The sequence below is a fragment of the Nannospalax galili genome, unplaced genomic scaffold, assembly GCF_000622305.1.
Source record: "Nannospalax galili isolate Female #2095 unplaced genomic scaffold, S.galili_v1.0 scaffold870, whole genome shotgun sequence".
NCBI classification, from domain to species: Eukaryota; Metazoa; Chordata; class Mammalia; order Rodentia; family Spalacidae; genus Nannospalax; species Nannospalax galili.
Window position 1 is genome coordinate 2,186,463 of NW_008329130.1, and position 17,719 is coordinate 2,204,181.

Below are 17,719 nucleotides of genomic sequence, written 5' to 3' on the forward strand. Positions count from 1 at the left end.
TCTGGCTGACTAGATTTACCAGAAGGGCTGACAGGGGGTAATGGATGAGGGTGCTGACAACACAGTGGACAGTGACAGGGATGGCAGAGTATGGAGCCTCTAGTGGGAGAGGAAGGCTGTCTATCTGACGAGTTTGTATTCATGCTCAGATGCCGAGGAGCTCAGAAGGTGGGCGACTGTAACCAGTGATAGTCATGTATATAGAGATTAGAAATGCATGTGAAAACGTCTCAATGTTGATAGCCTTGGAATGAATTCTTCTGTATGAAAAAAAACAAAACAAAAACAAAAACAAGTATCTTCTTGAAGTCCCTCAAATTAAGGTAAAGAATAAGAACAAATCATTCTGGAAGAACGCAAAGGAAAATAGCTTTAGATAATTAAGTGACAATTGAATTTATTCTTATAATTGTTTTAATAGCTTTTGTATAATCTTCATCGCTATTATGAGATATAAAATGTAGTTATCAAATCTGTAATCATTATGCCAAAAAATCTGAATTACTGTAATATTTTGTATATTGTTAAAACTGTAACTTTAATTGTAAAAAAAAAAGTTAGCTTGAGGTGGTGGGGGCAGTAGAGTTTGCACATTTAGGATGAGCGTTCGCAGCAAGTGTAGGAGTATATTATATTAGTAATATGAACTGGACAAGAATGTCAGTTCCACATCTTTTGATTTTCAAATTATAATCCTAAGAGATTTATGTGCTAATCAGTATATCCACTGCATCCTTCAACCTGCAGATTTTGGGATTTGTCAAGTACTTAGGGTACAAAACAGCAGCCTGATGACAGAGAATGAGTTTAAGGCTTCATAGGACAGGGTCCAGTGAGACATTAGAAAGGCATGAGGATGTTGCATTGGTCTGGTATCGCTTGTCATGTTGTAGTTACATTTCCAATACAGCTATGAGAGGTGATGGATTTTTTCTGTGGTATTATTTATGGTCATGAGCACCTCATTCTCATGAATGGGTCTGTATCTTTCTCAAGAAATCAGATTGGCTTTCCCAACAAAGATGCATCTCATGAGATTATATTATCTATATGAGAACAAGTTCTTACAAGGCAAGCTTATTATGTATGCTTGTGTCTTGTCTACTTGCTTTAACCATATGATAGCATCTGACATAAGGCTTTCAACAGAAACAGCAGATTCTGACACCAGGCTCTTGGACTTCTAGAACTAGGGACCTAATAAACCTTTTTGATCTCTAAATTTCTCAGTCTCAGGTAATGTGACATAATATCACCAAGAAACTAAGAGAGATGAGGAAAGACTACTGATGTTTTTCCTCTTTTTTTTTTCTTTTCATTTTTTGAGAAAGGGTCTCATTATGTAACCTCAGCTGGCAGGAACTCACTATAGATCCACCTGCCTCTACTTCAGGACTTCTGGGATTAAAGGCATGTGGCACTATGCCTAGCAGACTACTAAGATTTTGAATGGAAAAGTGACATGATTTTTTTCAGTTAGATTGATAATATTGGCAAGCACTTTAAAAGAGTTACATTTCAATACAAGATTAGAAGTTAATGAGAGTGTATTGAAACTAAGGGCTTTAGTTTGGATCTAAAATGCTCCCCATAGTTTAAGCTTGCATCACAGCTTAGTGCTATGACAACATTGAACTTTAAAAGTAAGGCCCTGTGGAACTCCAGGATATTGGAGGTTTGTCCATAAAGGAAATGATGGTACTCCAGCCCCTTCCTCTTCCTCCCTTTCACTTTCGGAATGCCAAGAATTAAGCAGTTTTGCTCTACCTATGTGTGCTCCCTCTACGCTGTGTGGTGTCTCCACTCTGCCAAATCAACAGGGCAAGTGGGTCATAGATGGATGCTTAAAACTGTGAGCGAAAATAAACAATTTTCTCGTTTTCAAAAAAAAATATTTTATTTACTGTTTTTATTTTATGTGTATATTACCTGCATGTATGTGAGTGCACCTATGTTGTGCAATGTCACGGAAGTAGAAAAGGGCTTCGGAGTCCCCTGGAACTGGAGTTAAGTACGGTCCATAGCCGCCATGTGGGTGCTGAGAATTGAACCCAGGTCCTCTGCAAGATCAATCAGTGCTCTTAACTGCTGAGCCATCTCTCCAGCCCCTTGAATGTGATTCTTAACTGCCACCCACCAAAGGCAAGCTGGGGCCCTGCGTAGACAGAAAATTCAGTCACACAGGCTCCAAGTCCAAGTTCACATCTTGATCTCGACACTGGTAAACCCTGACCTTGAACAGGCATTTGACTTCTTTTCTCTAAGCCCTTTGTGTCCCAACTCTCAACTAGGGGTGATCATTTTACACACAGGTGACTGTGAAGGTTTCGGGGACATAGGGCAGTTGGTACAGTGCCTGGTGTAGACTGAATGCTCGATAAAGGTCAGGCACGATCTCACATTTACATGCTCGCACACGGACTAACAATAATAAGTTGCTATTATATACACTTTGGTTTGTTTACTCTCATCTTTCTGGTATCTAGGCTGGTGCCTGGAACACAGTGTCTAAAAAGCACTTCCTGAGTAAGTAACCTCAGAACAGGGAAGCAGGTGAAGGAGGAAGCCTTCAACACCCCTGAGGTTGGTTTATCACACTTCCACTTCTCTAAGCCACTCGATGGCCCTTCTGATAAATACACAGGACATATGGGAATGTAAGAAGCCTGGGCTGTGGCTTCCCTTCAGATGAATTCTGGGAAATTGGTCCCTTTCCCACCTGGGACAGGAGGTAGGCGGGGCCTCTCGGGAGAGCTGTGGATTCCGAGTCACATCAAGGGCCTGTGGGGATGGACATCTATCCCAAAGGGGAGAGAGGGGCCTGCGGGAACAAGATTAGGATAAGGAAGGGCATGGTCTCTGGCTGTCCTCATTGAACTCCATCTCTGTAGCATTCAGTGTGCCCGGTGGCATTGTCAAAGGACATTGGTGTCCCCACAGCCATGCCTGAGGTCAGAATTCAGGTTCCATGGTTCTTTGGGCAAATGAATCTCCAAATGCCAGTAGGTCTGAGATGTCCCATTGCCCTAGATGTTTTGAAGCTGAGTTCTTTTATTTTTTCTGTTTTTGGTCTTTTTGAGACAGGGTCTCCCTGTAGCCCCAGCTGGCCTCAACATGTTGTCATTGCTTGCTGGCCTCTAACACCCAGCATCTCTCAGACCTCTCCCCTTTCCCCGACTCCGCTACAGCTGCAGGCTGGTTTTTCTCTGCCTTGCTCCCTCTCAGCCACAGGTGCTTCCTCATCCGTACACTCCTAAATATTCCAAGGACAGCTGCAGAGACGAAGACCCTTCCTTCCTCAGGCGAGCACCTTGGAGGACGGACCCAGGGCAGTCTCCCGCAGCCCTCAAAGTCCCTTTTCATACGCAGGCATTTAACCTTGGTTCAGGGATACTAGCTAATGTGCGATCCAGAATTGATTTCTCCTCAGAAACTAGCTGCTGGCCTTATTTTGCTGAAGGGTTCCAGCCAAGATTCCCTCCTGGGACTCGGTGTTAACTGCTCCAGCAGCCCCTAGTGTTCCCACCACAGCCCCAGCCTGCTCTGTGGACCTATGTCTTTCTGTCTTACTGCAGGCTCTTGGAGGGAGGGAGGAAAGGAGGGAGGGAGGGAGGGAGGACATGGGATCTGGCTTGTCACATGTCCAGAGTGCTTGGCCCGTAAAGCTGCAATAGTGATGTATTTGGAGTGGAATGGAGAAGGTGACACAGATCCTGTGTGCTCGTAGCTGTCCTTTCCTTCCGTGTTAAAATCTGTCATCCCACAGAGGGGTGCAGTTGAGGAACTTCATTAAACGCCAGCCCTCTCTTGGAAAGTGTGATGCAGGGAAGCAGTAGAGGCCTCTTGCCCAGGCTTGGTGTGCGTGCGTGCGTGCGTGCGTGCGTGCGTGCGTGCATGTGTGCGTGTGTGTGTATGTGAGAGTCCGTGACACGTAGCTGGCCTTTTCTAACATGGAAGGGCAGGGAACATCAGGTGGGCTGTGAGGGCAGGTTCAACACTGGCCACCTTTCTGGCTCTTTCTCCATCAGGGCCTCCTAATGTTGATCATCCAGAGATGATCATGCACCCGGAGATGCGAACTCTCTGAGAGCTGGGGCTTCTGCTTAAAATGGGACCACAGTCTAGGATGCAGCCTTGACTTTCTGGGTTGTCAGCCTGCAGGGGCCATTCTACCCCCTAGGACCTCTCCTGGCTCAGCGAAGCAGGCTGGCTTACACTCTGGTTAGAATAATAATGACCCGGACAGGGTTTTGGAGGGGCAGGAAGGCCCAAACAGCTCTGTGAGACGGAGAGGTCACTCAGTGTCACCAATATTTATTGACACAGCCATGACTGTTCCTGGGACAGCTGTGAATCAGAGGAACTGACGGGAAAAGCATTCAAAGGCCAGACACACACTGTCTGACCCGTGCCTGCTGTCCCTCCCTCGCCTCTGTGCCCCGCACCAGGGTGGGAACCCGGAAGCCTTAGGGCCTGGGTTAGTGCAGCACATGTGCAGGTGAGACTTAGTCTGGTCAGTCCTTAGTCCTGCTAGCTGTCACTTAGTCCTGGTCAGTCTTAATCAGTCTTTTATCTGCTCAGCACATATATTAAGTGCCTACTGTGTGCCAGATAGAGCGCTACTCTCCGTTGTTATTCATAGCTGGGCACTGACTATAGACAGGGGATTGCCAGATCTAGATTCTGTGTTCTGATTCTTTGCTCGTCATTGATTTCAGGATGCTCGGGTGAAGTATGCAGCCAGGCTCTGCCCTCAGGACCTCTGGGTCCTAGTAGTATTACCTTGAACTAGGGGAGAACAGTTCTCCCTCAGGCTCCAGTACAGATGTATTTCTCTCAAGTTCAGTGAGTCACCCAGCTACAGCTTAGGACAGGTGTTCAGGCCTGGCGACTCACAGGCCTTGCAGTGAAACTGGCTGCTGTGCTCCCCAGCTCCTGGGGCACCCCCTCCCCATTACCGTGGCCCCTGTTGCTGGGAGACACCATACAAAACAGTGTCAGCTGCTCTGCAAACCTGGCATAGCCCCCAGCCCCTTTGGCCCTGTGAAGAGCCCAGTCCCCTAATTAGAACCAGCAGGCTTGGCCCACACCCTCCCCAGACCCAGCCTGACTTCAGTGGCCATAAACCTCGCAAGCTCTTTCCTGTGTGCTTCTGGGGGAAGCCGCCTGTAGGAGCCTCACAGGAGAGTCACTTCCCATGGCTCAAGGCCAGGCAGGTGCAGCTGGGTCCTCCAGAGTAGAGTCTGCAGCTTTGCATCCAGGGCTGGTACCCTGAGCACTAGGAAGGCACTACAGAGTAAAAGAGCCCCAAGGCCAGAGGACTGGCTGCTGCCTCCAGGCTCTTCAACGTCCTTGCTCAATTCCTGCAAAGCCAGTCTGCTCTAGACAGCCCTAAGGAGCCTCCTGAAGCCACTGGCTGTTTCCCTTGCCTTCTGCTGTACTGGCTCAGACATGCCATGTTGCCCTGATTTTACCTGTCTGCATGGGGATCCTGTAGGGTGGGGCTGGAGTTTGGTCTGTTTATACCTCTCAGCACCCACCACACATTTTATGCAAAGCTGGGTTCGGGGAAGTTTGCCAGGTGGCTGGATCAGAGGTTCCCAAATCCTCTTTGAGTTGGCTCTAGCAAGAAGGAGCCCTTCCCTTTACTCTGGGAGCCTGAGGTAGTGAAGCCAAACTCTCCCAGTGGACACACACAGGTTGGCGTGGCCTAGGTCTGTGGTGTCTTTGGTCAGGTGGAGCAGGCTGATTCCAGTACATACACCAACTTCAGGCCTAGCACAGGCCAAGGTTTCCACTTGGAGAAGATCCCCATGACTGAGCTGGCGGAGGACTTGCTTGGAATCTATTATGAATTCCAGCTGTCAGACCTCCAATCTCTGGTGTGAAGGGAGCAGTTTGCTTCCTGTCTCTGCTTCTGCTCAGACAGAGATGGTGATGGCTGGATCGGGGTTCAGGGCTAGGCACCCTGATGGCCTTGACCCCCTCCACAGCCTAAAGGCTATGGTAGTGTATACGAAGCCATAGTCCCAGCTCAAGAACAGCAGGCCATGATTTCCTATAGGTCTAGTCTGGTGGGATAGCCTAGAGAGCTAAAGAGAGCGATTTTTCTTGTATTGCTTTTTTGTTGTTGTTGTTCTTTTTGAAACAGGGTCTCCCTATAGCCCCAGCTGTTCTGGAACTCACTGCGTAGACCAGGCTGGCCTTGAACTCACAGAGATCCACCTGCCTCTGCCTCCTGAGTGCTGGGATTAAAGGCCACCACTCCCGGGGAGAGCAGCTTTTCTTTACAGAGCTTGGTTGGGAGAGTGTGTCCACACACCAGAAACAGAGGGTGGGGCTATTCACTAAGACAGACTTGGGCTTCCAACTGCAGGTGGTGCTGAGCTGCCAGTGGGCAGCTGGCAAAACACAACTCTGCTAGCTTGAAGCATCGAATGGCAAACAGGGATGGTCTGCAAGCAAAGACAAGTTCCAGATCCAGTGGGAATGACAGCTGGCATCCTCCTCAGGAGCGAGGCTTGGGGGCGGGGTGGCCTCAAGTGTCAGGCACAGAGTATACATCAGCATCTCCCCAGGGTGGAGCAGGGCAGGGCCCCAGTATGATGTGACCCTGCTGTGCTCAGCTCTCTCTGCCAACTCCTGCCCATGATCTAGTTTCTAATTTACAATATTCTGCGTGGAGCCTGCTGGGTAAACTGGCATTGATGCTTGGTGTAGGTATTCTGAAAAAGAGAAAGTGGGTGTTTATTAAGCCTCAACTGTATGTTGGGCATAGTATTAGATGCTGGGGATAGAATGAAGATGGAATTTCCCCCTAGAAGTTGCAGATAGGGATAATGGGGGTCGGGGTGAATGAGAGGGGGTGGGTGATGGAAGGGGCAGGTTAAGTCAAGGCTAATGGCTTCCCTAGATCAGCTGGGAACAGGAACCCCCGCTCTCTTCTCTATGTTCATGGGTGAGGCCAGCCAGTGTTTCCAGAGCATGAGACCTTGATGGGCAGCATCAAGGAAGTGGTGTCTGGCCTGAGGCTGCAGCTGTATCCTACGTTTGCCTTTCCACAACCGTCCCTCGCTGGCCTGGCTGGCCGCTTTTCCCACACGGTGCCCCGACTGTGACCCTGGCAGGGGCTGTGAAAAGGCCGCTGCCCCCAGCCACCTGCCTCCTGGTTTCAAACATTCCCGTGTGACTCAGGAGGATGGAAATGAAGCCTGGAAGCTTCTCGTCATCCCCTGTTGTCCCCTCCCAGGCTGGTGGCCAGAATTCCCCACCTTTTCTGTGGGACCTGGATGGCCTGCCCGGTTTCCTCGGGCCTGCAGGGCACATGGATCTGAACCTTGCTTCCATTCAGGAAAAACCTGGCTTATCCAAGGGTGTGACCGGCAGGTCTTGTTCAGGGGCCCCACTGCCAGTGGAGTAGCTGCAGAGCCCTGGTTTGTACACTGTGTTTGGAGGTGTATATGTTTCTGAGCATTTTTTTTTCTGTCTTTTTGAAACAGGGTCTCCTTGTAGCTTCATCTGGTCTGGAATTTGCTATGTAGACCAGGCTGGCCTCAAGCTCACAGAGATCTGCCTGCCTCTGCCTCTGGAGTGCACCACCATGCCCAGCAAGTGAGAAGCATTTCACATGTCTCCTGTGACTGGTCATTGAGGCCTGGACAGGGTAGGATGCACAACCATCCTAGGGAGAAGCTTGCAATAGGCCAACCACTAGTCCACAGGTCCCAAGGACTTTCACTGTTTTCTAGAAGGAGAGTGACAGCCCGGAGCCAAGCTTGGTGGCCCTGGAGTTTGATGAAGTGTCCCAGGACACTTGGGTGGCAGTTGGTGGCCATTGGCTGAGGGCAGCCACCACTGTTGGGCACACAGTTTGGGAAGGCTTTTGTTGTCACCGCTGAGACCATTGTAGGGTTTGTCCGCAGGCCTAGTCTCAAGTCAGCTATGTCAGCTAGTGCCTTTACCACACTCTCCAGAGAAGGAGATCAGGATTCCACTGACCCAAACACCAGGTTCCTTGGATGCAAGTCAAGCCCACAGGTGCCTGCATGCACTCTCTCACAGTTTAAGTCCAAGTGTCAGTAATCCCAGGTTCCCTCCCCCCAGAGTCCAGGCCTCTCCCCACTTGGGTGGCTCCGACCTTCCCTGGCTCGGAGTAGCATCCATGCCATGTCTGCCTCTTTCTGCACATGACCTTCTACTCTGTGTCTGTCTGTGTTCCCTTCTGATGGGGACAGCAGTCATTAGCTGTTGACTTCATCTCGAAGTCCTTAACTAGTTACATCTGCAGAGGGTCAGTTTCTAAAGTGAGCTTACATTCTGAGAATCTGAGTGGGCCTGAAGCTTCGGACATATCCAGACCACTGCCAGGTCCCCATGAACTGGCCATGTCCGTGAGTAAAAATCGCTGCTGCCTGCAAGGTGTCCTGTCCTGGATTTTGGCTATTACTTGCTGCCATCATCCTTTGGGGCTTTGGGACATGGCTCTACTGTTGCCAGCCCTAGGCTCATTCCGGTCCCCGTTCTCCCCAAGGCTCCCCTGCCCTATATGGACTTTGTGAGAAAACCCTCTTTGAGTTGTCCCGAAGGTGTCATCTGTCTCCTATTGGGATATGAATGGACACAGAAACCAACACTGAACACTTCCATCTCTTCCCATCCCTCTGACTATCCTTCCCATTGGAGGAGAAGACCCCAGGGAGGAGGTCTATCTGAGCAACCCAGAGGGGTCCATCTGAGTTACTTACTGCCCAAAGCCAGAAGGCAGAGATGTGCCCCCAGGTCTGCTTACAGGCCTGTGATCCTGACCATGGGCCTCTCTGCCTTGGACAGCAACCTTCTCCCTCCCTCTTCAGGTTCCCAGGGAAAGCCCTTCCGCCTTCAGGTGGAGAGAGAGAGAGAGAGCGAGAGAGAGAGAGAGAGAGAGAGAGAGAGAGAGAGAAGGAATAACCCAGACTCTTCTTGCTGCTGTGGGTGACAGAGGCCCAGCTCCAACCAGCTTCAGCCAAGGAGAGATTTAAAGAGTTCTAGGGAGGCCTGGTCTGAGGTGCTTGTGAATTCAGGCATGCAAATGACGGCCTGAAGCTGGCACATGTCCCTCTTCCCTCTGTCCCACTGCATCTCCAGGCAGTGGCTCCCTCTCAGCAGCTTGGCTGGGTGTGACAAAGATGGCTCTCAGCAGGTCAGGTGAGGCCTGTCCAGCTCCAGGCTCTCCCCAGGGAAGTAAGCTTTTTTTCTAATGGTATTTTTAGGGGAAACACTGGTGGATTGGGTCATATGCTGGACAGGAGGTTTCCTAAAAGGAAACTAAGGTAGTGATGAGACTTCTGGAAAGAGTGGGTGTAGCTGGGCTCCACAGCTTCCACAGGGTTGGGAAAGCTTATTGGGTCAACTGTGCTGTCTGTTGAAGGACCATTGACAGTGGGACTTTATCTTCTATAATGTAGGGGGGCCTCCTTAGCTAGAGGATCTGAAGGAAGGGGTCAGAGGTTGTGGGGAGCAGGGTCAGGTGCTTGGGTGTTCTGTCATATTTAGGACAGGACAGGCTGCCACACTCAGATTGTCCCAAGGACTTTAACACCACAAACCCTCCCAAGGGATGGGCCCCCCACCAAGGCTCTTACATAGGAATGAGCAGGGTCTAGTACATCCTTATGTGTGAATACTCTTTTCCTACCTGGGCCCCACCTTTTTGGAGCTTGAACACACTAGCTAGGAGTCCACAGGTGATTAGCAAGGGGTGAGTCCCCATTTCATATCCTCTGGCTCTCCTTTGGCTCCTGGTAGCCATGAGATCAGGCTCCTGACTTTGGACAAAGCTTGTCTAGCCAGGCCGGAGGCCCCTGAAGGCAGGGTGGCCGGTCCAATGCTGCCTTTGTTAGCTCGGCATCCTCAACAGACCTTTGTTTGGGAAGCTTCCCTGCGAGATGTGAGAGTGAGGCTCTACTCTGAGCAAGGCGGGGAGGGCTCGATCTCTCCCGGCTGTGCACTGAATAAACATGACTGGTACCAGCTCAGTGCCAGGCAGTGCAGGGCACAGGAAGGCCACGATGGCAGGGAATCAGAGCCACCTCTGTCTGGCTTCTTGGCCCCTGCCAGCTGTGAGGCACGCTGGGGTCAAACCTTTCCCCTCTGTGCATCAGTTTCCTCCCTTGTAAAATGAAGGTGGGAATCTGACTTTCGGGAATTGCTGTGGGATTGAGATGGAATATTTTGGTGACTTGTATAGGCTTGGAGCACAGGCATAGCCCTAAGCCCTAGCCAGGCTTTCCTGCCTCTTGTCACACAATGTATGTACATGCCCCCCTGCCCCCGCCTTTTTTTTTTTCTCGTCTTTTTGAGCCAGGGTCTCCCTGTAGCTCCAGCTGGCCTGGAACTTGCTTGAACTCACAGAGATCTGCCTGCCTCTGCCTCTCAAGTGTTGGGTCTAAAGGCATGAGCCACCATGCCTGGCTACACTTTCCATTTTTAAAAGTGCATGCCTTTAAAATGTAAACTCTTGGGCTAGAGATGCAGCTCAGTTGGTAGAGTGCTTGCCTGGCATATGCCAAGCCGTGGGTTCGAGCCCTAGTCCTGCATAAACTGAGGGTGGTGGCTCATATCTGTACTCCTAACACTTGAGAGATGGAGGCAGGAAGATCAGGAGTTCACAGTCATCCTCAGCTACGTAGTGAGCTAGAGACTAGCCTGGGCTACATGAGACCCTGCCTCAAAACAAAAATAAAAAGTAAATTCTCTGCCCTCTCCCTCACACTTTGCTTCTGCTCTGATGAGTTTGTGGGGTGGGAGATGTGACGAGTCAGACAACATGAGGAGCCCATGCTGCCCTGGTTCTCTCGAGGTTGCTGCTTTCTCCTGTTGTCCCCTGTTCTGGATGTGGCTTCGTTCCTTGTTGCCAAAGCACCCTTGTCCCATGAACCCCTCGAACATGCCATCGCATTTGTTTACCCCCACCTGGCTCCATTCCCACACACCATCTCTTCTAGACTCCCTTCTCTACCATTAGATATTGAACAAATGTCCAATGAGGGTCTGAGCACGTGTTGTTCTGTTCCTGACCGTTCCTGATTGATTCTGGCCTGCCAGCAGCCCGCTTTCCTTCCTTATAGCCAGGATGGGTATGTACCTGAGATTGGGATGAATGAAAGTTGCTCAGCTGCCCTAGGCAGGAAAAGGGACTCCTGGCCTCGTGGGTGGATTCTAGCATGGTGAGCGTCATTTGGGGACCCAGGGAGAACCCCACGGCTCTCGGTTTAGAACAAAGTTCCTCTTACCTTATCTGTGGTACAAGTCTCCTGATTTTACACTCTGTGGGTCTAGGAAAAAGGTTAGGGGAAAGAGCAAAAGGAAACAAAAACCTGGGTGGTGTAGGGTATAGCTCCTCCCTTGCTATGTGTGAAATATCTGGTGTGATTTGGGAATTCCTTACTGGACACTTCAGCTCAGAAATGCCATTCCAATCAAATAGGTTGACAAAGATTTAAAAAAGATACCCAGGTCTGCTGGGGGGATGGAGAAGGCCCAGTGCGTTGTGGGTGTGTCATGCCTCCATGTCGTCACCCCTCCTCGCCTTGGGGCCCCATTTTCTGAGGGTCTGAACTTTGTGGATGGAGACCAACAGGCCTCAGGAACAGCAAGTTGGTGTGGGTTTGCCAAGACCCTGGGGGAGGCCCCAGGAAGGACTCTTAGGAGCCTGAGGACTGGGGTCTAGTCCCCAAGTCACTAGTAATGGGAACAAGGTTCACCCACGTGTAGGGCACAGGCTGTGTGCCACATACCTAGCCACACTGACACGTCTTCGCCAAAGCTAGCCCACAGTCCCTTCCCTCCGCCAGGCGTTGCCAGAGTCTGTCTTCAAGGATCCTCTCCATTCTCCATTTGCCTCCTACTGTTCTCACACTGAGCCCCACGGCTCTCACACAAGAAGCCAAAACGAACACGACCCAAAGAAGAACCCCGTTTTTGCTCCAGAGACTTGATTCTCCTAGCCTGGGGGCAGTGGCATGTGCTGCCTGGTACAGCTGTTTAGGGTATGAGCTGCACAGAGGTACCTTACCCAGGAGGGCAGACATCAACTTATCTACACTAGAGCATGTAGGTGAGCTTGGGGCTATGACTGAATAGTGAGCTCCTTTACAGGACCCTGTGCATGTTGGATGTGCACAAAGATGCTTCTGTGCACTCCTGGCACACCTGGTTGATGTGTCAGCTGTGTCCAGCTCCCTGAGCTCAGGGAGTGTACCAAGGTCCCTCTACTGGCCTGCTGCTCTCAGATTGAGCCCAGCCTTGGCAGGCTCCATGAAAACAGGTCTCCAGGACATAGATCTAGCGATGAACAAACCAGTGTATGAACAGGAGGAGGAAGAAAGGGGTTCATGGAGTCAGTGGGCACTGGAAGGCGTGGACAGGAGGCTGATTTCTGACTGTCCCTGGATTTCTTGGGCTGATTCAAGGCCTGGACCTGGGAAGCAGTAGGCAAAGCAGTAACTCTAACTCTGGAGTCTAAACTTAAATTCATAAGTAGCTGCCTCTTGTTCTTTGACTAAGCAGCCCTGTCAGACTACTTGGAGGGGGAGAACCAAGGAAGGGGGTCAGTGTTTTACCACCTCAGGCCTCCAAGGAGGCTCTAGGGCCAGTGGGCCTCCTTCGCCCTTCTGTGAGCCTTAGGTACTCTGTACCACTCCTACGGTGTGGATCAGGGGCAGAAGGCAGCTGGGTGAGGCCTGTCACAGCCAACAGGCTGGGGGCCTGCTGACCCCACCCCTCCCTCGGGCGAGAGCCTGGAGCACAACGCTATTTTTATTTATGATGGTGTCTCGGCCAGCCTCTGTCTAGACAGCTGCTGTTATCATTCGAGGCCATCCTGGAATGCATGGCCTCATCTACTGAGAACAGAGGACAGTGCACAGATTAAACAGCTCGTAAAAATAAGCTGGCAGCCGACACCAAGCTCAGCCGGTCAGGTGTCCTTCTTCGCCTTGGACATGGTAATGTTTACAGAGAAAGCAGGAGTGATATGGCTCTGGGGAGGCCAGCCTGGCTGTTTTGGAGCCCCTCTGCAGAGCTGCCCTTGGGAGGCCTCAGAGTCCACCCTCATGAATGAGGCAGGTGAAGGAAAAAGAGGCCACCTTGTCTGGGATAGGTCTTCTAGAATAACTAGGAGTTTGTCTGCAGAAAGTTGGCCTACACAGGTACCTTATTCTCCTGGGGTCATTGTGTGTGTGTGTGTGTGTGGTGTGTGTGTGTGTGTGTGTGTGTCTGTGTTCTATGTGTGTATGTGCACACATGTGCACACATACATGTGAAGGACAGAGTTTGACATTGTATGTCTTTCTCTGTTCTCCACCTTCACCTTATTTTTTGAGACAGGGTCTTTCACTCAACCTGGAGCTCCCTGATTTAGCTAGACTAGTTGACCAGAGAGCTATAACCTAGCGCTGGGGTGGTAGACACGCAGCATTCTGCCTTGCTTTTCACATGGGTGCTAAGGATTCACACCCAAGTCCTCATGACTTTAGTAAGCACTTTAGTAGTAACTACTACTAAAGGCCATCTTCCCAGCCCCGTGGGGTCACTTTCTGAACTCCAAACAGAAATGTTCCAGAAAACCTCAAAAGGGAGAGGAAGAGAAAGCCAGGGAAACTTGAGCAAAGCAACTGAGTCTCTCTGAGCCTCTGAGGTCACAGCAGCTACCAGGGCATCCCAGGTATGGTCACATCAAGTGCTCTGGCCCTGATCCTCCAGGTCATGCTTTGGGCACACTGAAGGGTTATGATCAGTCTGGCTTTGGTTGTAGTTGTACACATCTTGCACTGGCATCCATGTTTTAACCCACTGCCCCCACAAAGAGCCAACCCCAGCTCCTGCTGGGCTCCAGGCCCAAAGACAACTTCAAGAGAAAGTTCCCACTCTGTAGGGTACTGCAGTCCTGACCCTGCAACCCACTGTGGGACGGAAATCTCGCTGGCCTGCCTCATGGCTACCTCCAAATCCCCAATGGGGTGACCAGATGTGGAAGAGGGTAAGGATCCAGGAACACTTCCCAGAACAGTCCCAGCTGGCCACCCAGCACTGGTCTGAGGGGGCTCATCTCAGAAAAACCAGAAACTGAATGGGCACAGAGGGACTCAGTGACATGCTGGCTCCTGAGGTTCTAGGTTTAAAGCTTCTTCAAAGAGCTTTCTGTGGGAGGCAGAGACATTGTGAGCTTGGACATCATCATCATCATCACTACTATCATCATCACCACTATCGTCATCATCATCATCATCATCATCATCATCATCATTACTGTACCAGTCAAACCCTTAAGTGGCACTATACGCCAGATACTCGTCCTGGTACCTTACAAGAAGCTACCCAGTGACAGACGAATATACATAAATGGGGTCACTTTCCTCCTCTGCCAAACTACTTATTCTTCAAAACACCATTGGGGTGCCCCATGGGGCACCCCTTTCCTGATTGCCCTTCACTCACTTTCCTTCAGTCCATCCCCCATGTCTGCCAGTGTGTCTACACACTGAGCCCCTGGTTCAGATTTTCTGAGTCTCCATCCAGCAGCTACATATGTCTGGCACAGACAAGGGGGTCTGTAGTCAAATGGGGTGATGGAGACTGGGGTCTTTGATAGCATCTCTGCTCCTATCCTGACAGGGACCTCTGGCTTGGGTCTAGACCCCTGAGTCCTCATAGGTAACCAGCATGTCCTGAGGGGGAGTCTTAATTGGGCCTTGGCAAGGTGTCCTTTGAAGGAAGTGATACTTGCAACTCATCCTTACAGAAAGTGGGGCATACTCACAGGGACCCTCAGCTTTCTGAATGGCTGCTACAGTCCCAGAAGAAACTGTTGGGCCAGAGGGAAGGGCTCTCTGGGAGGGGTGGGCATTCCTAGGATGCATCCCTTTCCCACTGTCCCATAAATAAATGGCATGATAATCAGGGGGCAGGCAGGTGTGGGCTTTGCTTTTAGGTCGCAGCCCTGTACTCCTTTGATCTTGGCAATACCAGGAGCTTTGCTTGAAGGTATCATTAGCCCAGTGTTACAGAAGGTGCAGTCAGGTTCTCTGGGATGCTGACAGGTCCATGGTCATAGGTGTTCTGAGTCCAAACCCCAGGTTCTTGACTGTGGGGCCTGGGCCTCTGTACTTGCACAGTGGCATTTGCCCCTGCTGTGGGCCAGCCTGAAAATACAGTAAATTCCGCCATCAATTCTGGGCTGGTAAACACAGGCTTTTGGAAGAGATGAACCACCGGGACTTTCCTCTCCTTTCTCTGATCTGAGGCTTCAAGAAGAAAAATGGAAATGGCTTGGGTTGGGGTTGCAGAACAGGGTTCTGAGGGCTGCCCAGCATGCAGGCCATGCAGGGTTCCCCAGAGCCCTTGATCCTTACGTCCTCTTCTCTGACTGAGCCCTCCCAGGCGTCTCCCAAAGGCAGAGCCAAATTCTAGCGCTCAGGCGAAGGGTGTTTTCCTTCCCGGCGGACAAAACATTGCTGGTGCTTTTGGGAGGGGACTGAACACTCTGTCCACTTTGGCGGCCTTCAGCCAGGATTCCTGGACGGACACAAGTGGGCTTTCACAGGCAACAAGATTAATCACGCGCCTCCTTCCTCCTCCCCACCCCTTTCCCTGTCATCTGTTCTGCTTTGCAGCAAACTTTCTGAGAGAACACTTCCAGTGGCCCCGGGAAGTGATCGTAAGCCTGGAGTCATGTCTCTCTCGCCATAGCCTCCCCTGTAGGCTATGAAACAAGCCCGAACTTCCAGTGAACCCCAATAGTGTCATGCTGGGGAAGACTGTGCCCACCCATTCGGGCTGACCTGGCTTGACGTAGTGGTCTCCATCCACAGGTTGACTCACAGGCACCTCCCTTAGGGACTGCTCTTTGTTCACAAGGTTAGGAATCTTCTAGAAGCCCTTGGCAAAGTTATGATCCCAGTCATGGTCTCTTGTGGCCTCTCATGGTTCATTTTAAGATGCTGGTGTCCAGTGGCCAAATTGAAATGAGCAAGAGAGACTGGGATGGTCAAGCAAGCAAGCAAGAAAGAGTACAGCTCTACATCCACATCCAAGTGTTTGGGCTGTGGGACAGAGGTGAGGGACTCTGCCTCTCCCAGGGGGCCCAGCAATGAACTCAAACAGTACATCCTAGAGCATTTTTTAAGGCTTTCTGGCTCCTGTTAAACAGGAGGGAGCCTCTAGGCAGCTGAGCAAAGGCCCGTGGGTCGGAGTCAGGGCCCTGAACCCACTGGGGCAAGCTGAACTCCAGAGGGAGGTGGCTGCTCACCAGTAAGCAAGTTGTAAAACCCAGCTCAGACACAACATCTGGCAGCCTCTTCAAATAGTTCTCTGTCTGCAGTTGGAGCTGCTCACAGCCTCCTGTAAATCAAACCATGTGCACAGAGGAGAACTGTGCCTGTACCAGCAGACTAGGCACCCCAAGTTGGCCTGGCCCCAGCTGTGCCTACGGTCTCCCAGTAGCCCAGAGCTCACATTCTCTGTCCTTGTAGGATCAACTCAGGTGCTGCAGGGATGAGCGATGTCCCAAAGTCAGATGGAGGAACATGACCTTGAGACTCTAGAGGAACTTGGCACTTGAGGTGTGACGTCTCAGGCTCACCCTCTACTTCCAGGGGCTGTGTAGCTGTGGCTACCCTTTCCAGACCCTGGAACCCAAGCACTATAGTGGACAAACGGAGAGACTGAGAGTCCAAATTAGTGTGCACAGATGTGTGTACTAAGAAGTTTCTGGCCCGAGCCTGGCCCTACGGCTCTCTAAATGTGCCTTGGACCTTATCTGGGAATATGGATCAATTCCCCAAAAGCCTGGTGTCATGAGATGGACTATAGGTTAGAGGCCAGGGTAGAAGGGTAATGATGTGTGACTAATCATGAAAACCATGACTGTCTGGCAGGAATCCCCACGGGTCAGCCTGGGCTGTCTTTCACCTGCTTCCTTTCATAAGACTTCTTGGTCACCTCAGGGACTCTGTCTTGAAGAGGCAAATAGAAGGTTGTAGGCCTAGAAAGATATCACCCATGTCTGAGCCTATAACTTATAGATAGGATCTTTTTGTGGGAAAAGTGTCTCAGTAGATGCCATTGAGTAAGGGCTTGGGATAGATCATCTACAGCATCTACTTGGGTTCCAAATCCAATGACAAATGTCCTAAGAAGACAGGTATAAAAACAGAGGAAAGGGGCTGGGAGATAGCTCCATTGGTAAAGTGTTTGCCTTACAAGGACCCGAGTTTAATCCTCAGAACCCAAATATTAAAAAGCTGGATGTGGTGATGCATATGTGTAATCTCAGCCCTGGGGAGACAGAGACAGGTGGATCTCTAGGGCTTGCTGGTCAATCAATCTAGCCTACTTACTGAGCTAGTAAGAGACAAAGCAGAGAGTGCCTGAGGGGCTGTGGCTGAGATTCTCCTCTGGCCTCCACATACATACATATACATGAGCATGCGCACCCACAAACACATGTGCACCTATACACACACACACACACACACACACACACACACACACACACACACATCTGCATACAATTAAAAATGAGACCAAAGTTTTAAAAACTACACACCCCAGACAGAAAGTCATGGGAAATCAAGGAACACCTGGAGCTCCTTGGATCTGGAAGGGGTCAGGAGGTGCCTCCCTTAGAACCTGAAAAGGGAACACAGCTGTGCTCACACCTTGGTTTTGGATTTCTGGTCTC